Genomic DNA, 8,217 nt, shown 5'->3' with positions numbered 1-8,217 from the left:
CAACTTTTTGGCAAATCTAAAATTATTTCAAAATAAAAATGTAAATAAATAAAAGAAACACTTAGGACTAGAATGGTCATAGGTTTCCTATGTAAGAAATTATTTGATCTCAGCCTTGAATTGTGGGCAGAATTCCATAGGTGGAATTCCAGACAGAGAATCTTCAAGATAGGGAAGGAACAAATCATCACTTGATTGATCAATGGCAAGAACACAGTGGGCCATGGATATTGATGTGGGGTTGGATTTGTAGTGGCAAGAGAGAAAACTGGATTATGAGGATTCTTGAAAACCAGGTCAAGAATATTAGATTACAAGCCTGCAGCAGGTAAGAGAGAGTCTTTATATGTCTTGAGAATGGGAAGACTGTTGTGATCATCCAGATGGGACCAGAGGCCTTGCTAAGTTTGTGTTTTGACAGTGAGGATGGAGAACAAATATTATAGGAAATGTTATAGGACATGAAATATTATAGGAAATGTTCAAGATTTGATGAATATAAGGGAAATGAAGAAGAGTCAAAGAGGACTTGATTTTAAGCTCAGACAGGTGGATGGTGGTATCATCGACAGTAAGAAATTCAGGAGGTAAGAAAATGTGGAGTGGGGGGAAAGGACATCATATTGGTGTGAAGTTTGAGATATTGCAAGAGATTCAAATGATAATGTTTTAGTAATAGTTCTAGGGACATTTCTTTCTTTATTTGTTTAGCAGACATTTATTCCCTACTTTGTGCTAGGACTTGTGCTAGGTGCTGGAGATACAAAATCCCATGATGTGGCTCTTACCCTAAATGAGCCGGAGAGGAGACAGACACTGTTTGGAGGGTTGCATATAGGCTGGGATTACAGGGAGTATGAAAAGCTTTAAGAATTTTCCCAGTGTTGGGAATATGGGACTACAGGTCAGGCAAATACAGAGGATGTGAAAATTTAGGAGTCATTAACCAAAAATGGTAGTGGAAGCCTTGTATGGCTAAGTTAAAATTTAATAAAAGAAGAAAGGCAAAAGTTCAAGAGGTAGTCCTGCTGAGACTCACCCCGAGAGAGTGAAAATCAAAAGTTACTCACAGAAAAGAAGAAAGTGTTGGAAAAGTTGCACCAGAATCTGTAGTCATGGAACCACAGACATGGAAGAGAGTTTCAAGGAAGTGGGAGTTTGCCAGTTGTGTGGATTTCGAGCGAATCAGGTCAGTGGAGTGGAAAGGTCAAGAATTGTAGAGAAACTAGAGAGGAAATGAAAGCATGGAGTACTCATTTGAAAAGTATAGTAATGAAAGAAGGTCAAGAAGTAGGAAAGTACCTGAAGGGGGCACCAAGAGTGTGTGAAGTAGAATCTTCTCCATTCGTTCACTCAATTCAACAAATACTGATTTCAGTTGCCAGGCACTGTGATGGATATTTCATGTATATTTCTCAGTTAGTCCTCACAACTTTTTGAGTGGGTATTATCTCTTCAGCAAACATTTTTTTGGGAAGCCTACTTGGTACCAGAGAGTGTTTCAGTTGATGAGGACAAAATAGTGGAGAAAAATAGACAATCCCTAACCTCTTATCACTATTGACGTTAAGCAAATTATGTCACACATCATGAAAAATTGCAAAAGGAAGAAAGTATACTATTACGGAACTTGTGATCATTCATAGAGGGTTGTGCTCAAGTTCACCTTTGTCCTGTAAAAAAGAAAGGTTTGCTAAACAAATTAATAGCGGAAAGGTCATAACATCTTTATGCAAAACATTCCCATTTACAGAGAAGTGTGTAAATGGGAACTCTGGGTTTGCTATAACTCTTAAGGCCATTCTAATTGTGGGCACTGACTTTAGGTGACTTCAGATAGAAACTTGTTCTGCTATTCTCTTGAGCCTTTCAACTCACAAATGAACCTTTTCAAAGTCGAGAATGGTTCCAGGAGTGTGCTCTGAAAGTGGTGGAGCTGGAATTTAGCATCGAACCTGGGAAAATGGGTTAGGTTGTCCAAATGCCTCCTCCACCCTAAACCCCAAGGGCAGCCAAGAATTTGGAATCTACAGATTCTCTTTATCTGGGGTGGAAACCATAGAGTTTCCAGACAACATTCTCAATGCAGCCTTTGGAGTTTCTCACTTGGTCTTGAGATCCTATTTCTGTTATCTGAAGCTCCTGATCATTTTCTTTTTTACCCAGGCCCTGATCTCTGTTCTTAACTTAGTCTGATAAATTGAAATCATCTTTGATCTGTTTCTTTTTTCTAAGTTGGTTTCTTGGAAGGGCAAAGCTTTCATAATTTTGATAAATTTTAACACTTTTTTCCCTGCCCCTCATTTGGGAGGTGGGTAACTTCAAATTTCCAGGCTATATGATTGTCTTTAGAGTAGAATAATTTTTGAGCTTGGTTTGAGCATCTTATTACAGCAATTAATTAACTCAGAGTCATTCTGTTGCACCTTTGCAGAAATGAGAAGCAGTCATGTCTTCCCTGACATTCATTTTCTGAGCTTCTCAGTGTTTTCAGGTCTTATAGGTAAATGTGTCTTACAAGGCTAGTATCTTTGCATGACTATAATATAAAGTCACCATAATTGTTAACTTAAATAATTATTCATCATTACAACAAATTTGAAAAATGTAAAGTTAAATAAAAGACAAGATTATAAAAAAATACTATTCCAATATCGTCCTTTTTTATTCTATCTGGTCACTGTGCTTTCCTGTTGGTCTAACCACCCCTAAACTAGGTCACAGAGTATATAAGTAGAGCCAGTTTTAATTTGTCTGGACTCATGAAGATGTGGCATCTATTTCTTCACACCCTCATGAAGTTAGTGGATCATTACCTTTGATTTATTAGAAAGTCTGAAGCGCTTGACTGTGAGAAGGAACTATTTCTCTTCCTCTTTTGCCTTGAATTATTTTCTCCTTCCCTAATCAAGAATTTTATTAAATTTTTCTTTACTTTTCTAACTGCCCAAGAACATCACCTAGAAGTTCCATATTAAGACTTTCATACGAAAAGCAAGTTACTCTAATTATAATAGCACTGAACTTTATTCTTATATATAATGTGAGGTTTTCTTTGAGTTTTGGGGAGGGATGGCTAACTCTGTTTACTGAAAGATATATTTAGATGTCCAAGTTATATAACGAATTGGCAAGGGAGAATGTTTATATTAGAGAATAAACTGATTTTAATTGCTAATTTTATTGTGGCTAATTGCTGTTCATCCTCTAAGATGTAACTCAGGCATCACTTCATGTAGGAAGACTTCTCTGAATTTCCTCATCCCCACTCAAAAACACTAGGTAGGCAAGCCAGGATCTATGGTCATCCTATATAATGTTCTGTCTAAATCTCAAAGTGCTTACTACATTGATAGATGTCCTATAATCACACAGAATCAGTGAATGATAAAATGCAGAGAAAAGTGTGGTATGGCGATGGTTTATGTGGATGTGTAGAAGGTGCCGTTTCGTCCAATGGTTAAGCACATCATGTCTGCAGCTTCAGTTCAAATCTCAGCTCCCTTACTAACTGTGTAACCTTGAGCAAGCCACTTAAACAATCTGTGCCTCAGCTTTCCCCATCTGTAGAATGAGGATAATTATATCTACTTAACAGGATTGTTGTGAGAGTTAAATTAATTACATATGCAAAATGCTTAGAAGAGCAGATGCATAGTATCTGCCATATAAATATTAGCTATTTAATGTTATGGCATGTAGTTGGCCTAATCGAAGAGGTAGAATTTGAACTGAAGTTGAAGAATAAGCATACCTGAGTATATAGAGACAAACTGCCAGTATATGTGTACACATTTCTATGTGGCTGTAAAGATTACCTGTTACAGTGTTGTAAGTAGGTGTTTTCATTTTATGTCCACAGGTTTCCAGCCACTGTACTGGGTTAGGAAAGTAATTCTATGGTTTTTGACCTAGTAGAACTTAAAGTCCACTTCCTTTCTACTAATCTCATGATAGACACTGATATGTTCATAATGGCATTCTTTCCAATGAGCAGGTATAACCTCAAAGTTCTTAACAGCATGACCTTCTAGGGTGGCCCTGCCAGTGATCACAAGAACCAATAAGAGAAAAACACGTATGCTATTCCCAGAAGAGTCATTCTTTTCACAGCAGAGAAACTGGATCCCAGAGAAGTGAAGTCACTTGTCCAAGGGCACACACAGGTAGGCAGAACAAGAACAACTTGAGTCATTCTAAAATCTGAGGGGTGATTGTCTTTCCATCATCCATATCACTTGTTTATCTTAGTTTCTAACTAAAATTTTCTGCCACAAACATTTGCAAACTATTCACCTGTCAAAAGTCTAATATATAGAATCTCTAAGGAACTTAAACAATTCAATAAGAAAAAAAAACCCCATTAACAAGTGGGCAAATGACATGAACAGACATTTCTCAAAAGAAGACCTACAAGTGACCAACAAAAATATGAAAAAATGCTCATCATCACTAATCATCAGAGAAATGTGGATTAAAACACAATGAGATACCATCTCACACTAGTTGGAATGGCTATTATTAAAAACTCAAAAAGTGACAGATGTTGGTCAGGATAAGGAGAAAAGAGAATGTTTACACATTGTTGGTTGGAATGCAAATTAGTTCAGCCTCTGTGGAATACAGATTGGAGTATTCTCAAAGACCTATAAATAAAAATGCCATTTGATCCAGCAATCCCATTACTGGGTATGTACCCAAAGGAAAATGAATCATTCTACTAAAAAGACACATGTACTTGTGTATTTATTGCAGCACTATTCACAATGGCAAAGTTATAGAATCAACCTAGATACCCATCAATGGTGGACTGGATAAAGAAGATGCGGTACCTATGCACCATGAAATACTACAAAGCCATAAAAAGTAATGAAATTATGTCCTTTGCAGTAACTCGAATGCAGTTGGAGGCCATTATCCTAAACGAATAAATGCAGGAACAGAAAATCAAATACTACATGTTGTCACTTATCTGTAGGAGCTAAACAAGGGGTATACACAGATATAAAGAGAGAAACAATAGACACAGGAGACTTCAAAAGAAGGGAAGGAGGGAGGAGGGCAAGGGTTGAAAAACTACCGTTTGCATACTATGTTCACTGTTTGGGTGATGGGTTCAATACAAGCACAAACCTTAGCACATTATGCAATATATTCATTATATCCGCATGTCCATGTAACCAACCTGCACATGTACCCCCTAAATCTTAAAAAACAAACAAACAAACAACAACAACAACAACAAACCCACACCGGTTCTGGAGCCAAGTCTGGGTCCAAATAAGTTTGTTAAAATAAATACATATAATTGCAAGTAATTAAAAACAAAAGGAAGCAAGGTACACTCATTCATCCATGAGGTGCCCTATTGGGATATTATTGTGAAATGCACAGATTTGCATGCTCCACAGCGGTGCTGATGGTACTATCTATCTGACTTAACCAAATTATTATGACACGATCTTGTCTCAGGTTGCAAATGAAAGTGCTCTACCAAGCTCATCAGTAGCAGACTGAGTGTTCTTTAGAGCTTCATGCCTGTAAGCATAATTTGTGATATTTTACTGCTTTTAAATGATGCATGATGAAATGATTGAAGACATCATTAAGTGGAACAAAATGCAGCAGGGACCGTGATGCTAACTATTAAGCACTTCAAGCTTCTATGGGAGTGTTGAGTACTTTTACTGAAAAACAGTAAGGAAGCGCTGTTTGTTATGATCAAGACTGTATCTAGAGAAAGAGTAGTGCCTTAATCATATTATAGACATGTTCGACAAGCCTGGCAAGTGGGAGGGTACAGAGGAGTATCCAGCCTGATGGATTTTAGTGATTTAATCAGCATTCACTAAAAGCCTGTTAAAGTGGTTCTCAATCTTGGCCAAGTATTAGAATTATCTGGGGAGTTTTTAAAACTACTATGTTGGGCACTCCCTTCTGGGGGTTTCGATTTAGTTTCTCTGGTCAGGGCCAGGCATTGGTAGTTTTTAAAGCTCCCAGACGATTCTAATGTACAACCAAAGCTGAGAACAAATGGTCCAGTACTTGAGGAGAAAACAGTTGCAGATCTTTATAGATGTATCAATGAACTTTTAAAAAAATGTCCTCCCTTTTAAAAAAATGCTCATGTGGGGATTGCTGTGAGAATAAATAGGAGCAGGAGAGAAGGAATAATGGGTAGGAGAATACAAGAGAGGGACAAAGGTCTCTCAAAACCTTCACCAGATGTTTAAAAACTCACCTTAGGTGAGTGACTTCATAAAAATGCTAGTGACAAATCATGTCTGGAATATGACTCAATGCCTCTACTCTGGAGTTGTAAAAGGGCTTGATTTGTTCATCAATCCATTCATTTAGTGAGCTTTTATGAGAATATGTAGTGCAAAAAACCATGTGCTGTGGTTCTCTGTGCTCTTCAGAAGGAACACCTGCATAATTCTGGGGCAACCAACACCTGAACGGTACAGAATATGCATATGTGGGTGATGAACTTCTCTTTTCCCTCTTTGAAGCCAGGTGTTTAAAAACTCACTTTCTCTGGCTCAGGTAAATATAACTCAGGACTGGGAGGAAGGTGTTGCATTTGCATGGTAAGGTGTGAGAGATAAGTAGGGCTTCAGGGGGTTACATTTTGACAGTGTAAGGGCCAAGGGAAAATGTCCCTTTTGGCCTCTGAAGATTCACTGGAAAATCAACTGACAAAAGGCAGCTTAATAGGAGAAATGGCAGACAAATTTATCAATGTGCATGGAGAAGAATCATAGAATGATTACCCCAACACCCCAAAGTGGGTAGAGATGCTTATATGCCGTCTTGAGGTTCCAGAAAGAATGGGGGACTTGGATCATAGTCTGAAACAGGTTATGGTGGTAAATCATGCCTCTGTCCCATCCACTCTTACACCACAGCCAGTGCCATCATCTTACAGCATAAATGACATCACATTCCTTCCACATCACCCCCTTGCTTACAGTCCCTCAATTAGAGAAGTTTGAATCCTGCTCTACTGCAGCTGGAAGAACTATGTTCCCTTTGCCCCAAGGGCTTCATCATCCCCCCCACATGTTGCTGTCTTTCTAGCACACTAGTGTTTGTTTTTTTTTTTAACTTTATCACAATTCATAAATATTTTGTTTGCTTGAATTTTTTTGTTGTTGTTATCTTGCCTACCAGATAGTATCATTAATAAATCCAGAGATGTTTCTGCTTCTGTCTCATTCATTTTCATTTTCTAGTACGAAGCCCAAAGACTAGCACATGGTAGGATTTTATTCCCTATGTTTTTAAGTAAAAATCTTCAAACACAATGTTAACAGAATTTTACAATGAATACCTGTATACATAGCATCTAGTTTCTATTGTTATATTTTCTTCATCACATATGTTTTCGTTTTTCTATCCTTCTATCTATCCATCAATACATGGTTGACTTTTAATAAATTTATTGAATGAATGAATGAGTGTTACTCTTTTGGTCCATAGCCAGGAGCTGTCTATCTTGAGGTTGGCCCAATACAGACACTGAGCTTCTTTGTTTTTGTGTGGTCACAGGGTAGAAGGAGCTACATAATGTCCTCTTGGGTGGGAATTTGCTAAGCTCTGTATCAGCGGATACAGAAATAAGGACAAATCTTACTGGGGATCACCCCAGTAAGAGGATCTAAATATATTTGTGATGGAAGAAGAAAAAAACAGAAAATGCGGACGAGTGACTTTTTTTTCCCACAAACAACCTAATGAAGATTGGTTAGTCCTATCTTGATATTTAAACTGCCTGATATGTTGACATTTTGTGTTTTTTTGTTGCACAAGCAGATAAAAGTAATTGTTGACTTGGCCAATACCAGGGAAAGAACATTTTACAATTTCTCGTTTGGTGAGTGACAAATGCAAGTTCACTGGAACCATGGAACCTTTGGCCTTTCTTGTTTTTAAAGTTCTGTACACATCATTGAAATATCTAAGTAATGGAAGCAAAGGAAAAACACATGAAAAGTATTTCTAATCTAGGCAAACTGTGGTCAAGGTAAAGAATGTCTCTGCCATGTCTAGAAAATAAACTTAGCAGGCAGGGAAAGTAATGCTTACTCTTCTTTCCCACTACACGCTGATAGGTTTTTTCCCCCAAACTATTTTTGATTATGTTTTTTGGACCCTGTGTTATTATTTTGACTGCTCATAAGAAACACCTTCGAAGTGACATCTTGGGGTGGTGTT

The sequence above is a fragment of the Colobus angolensis genome, unplaced genomic scaffold (assembly GCF_000951035.1).
Source record: "Colobus angolensis palliatus isolate OR3802 unplaced genomic scaffold, Cang.pa_1.0 Scaffold347, whole genome shotgun sequence".
In the NCBI taxonomy this organism is placed as follows: Eukaryota; Metazoa; Chordata; class Mammalia; order Primates; family Cercopithecidae; genus Colobus; species Colobus angolensis.
The sequence above is the reverse complement of the archived record's forward strand: the minus strand, read 5'-3'. Positions refer to the sequence as shown.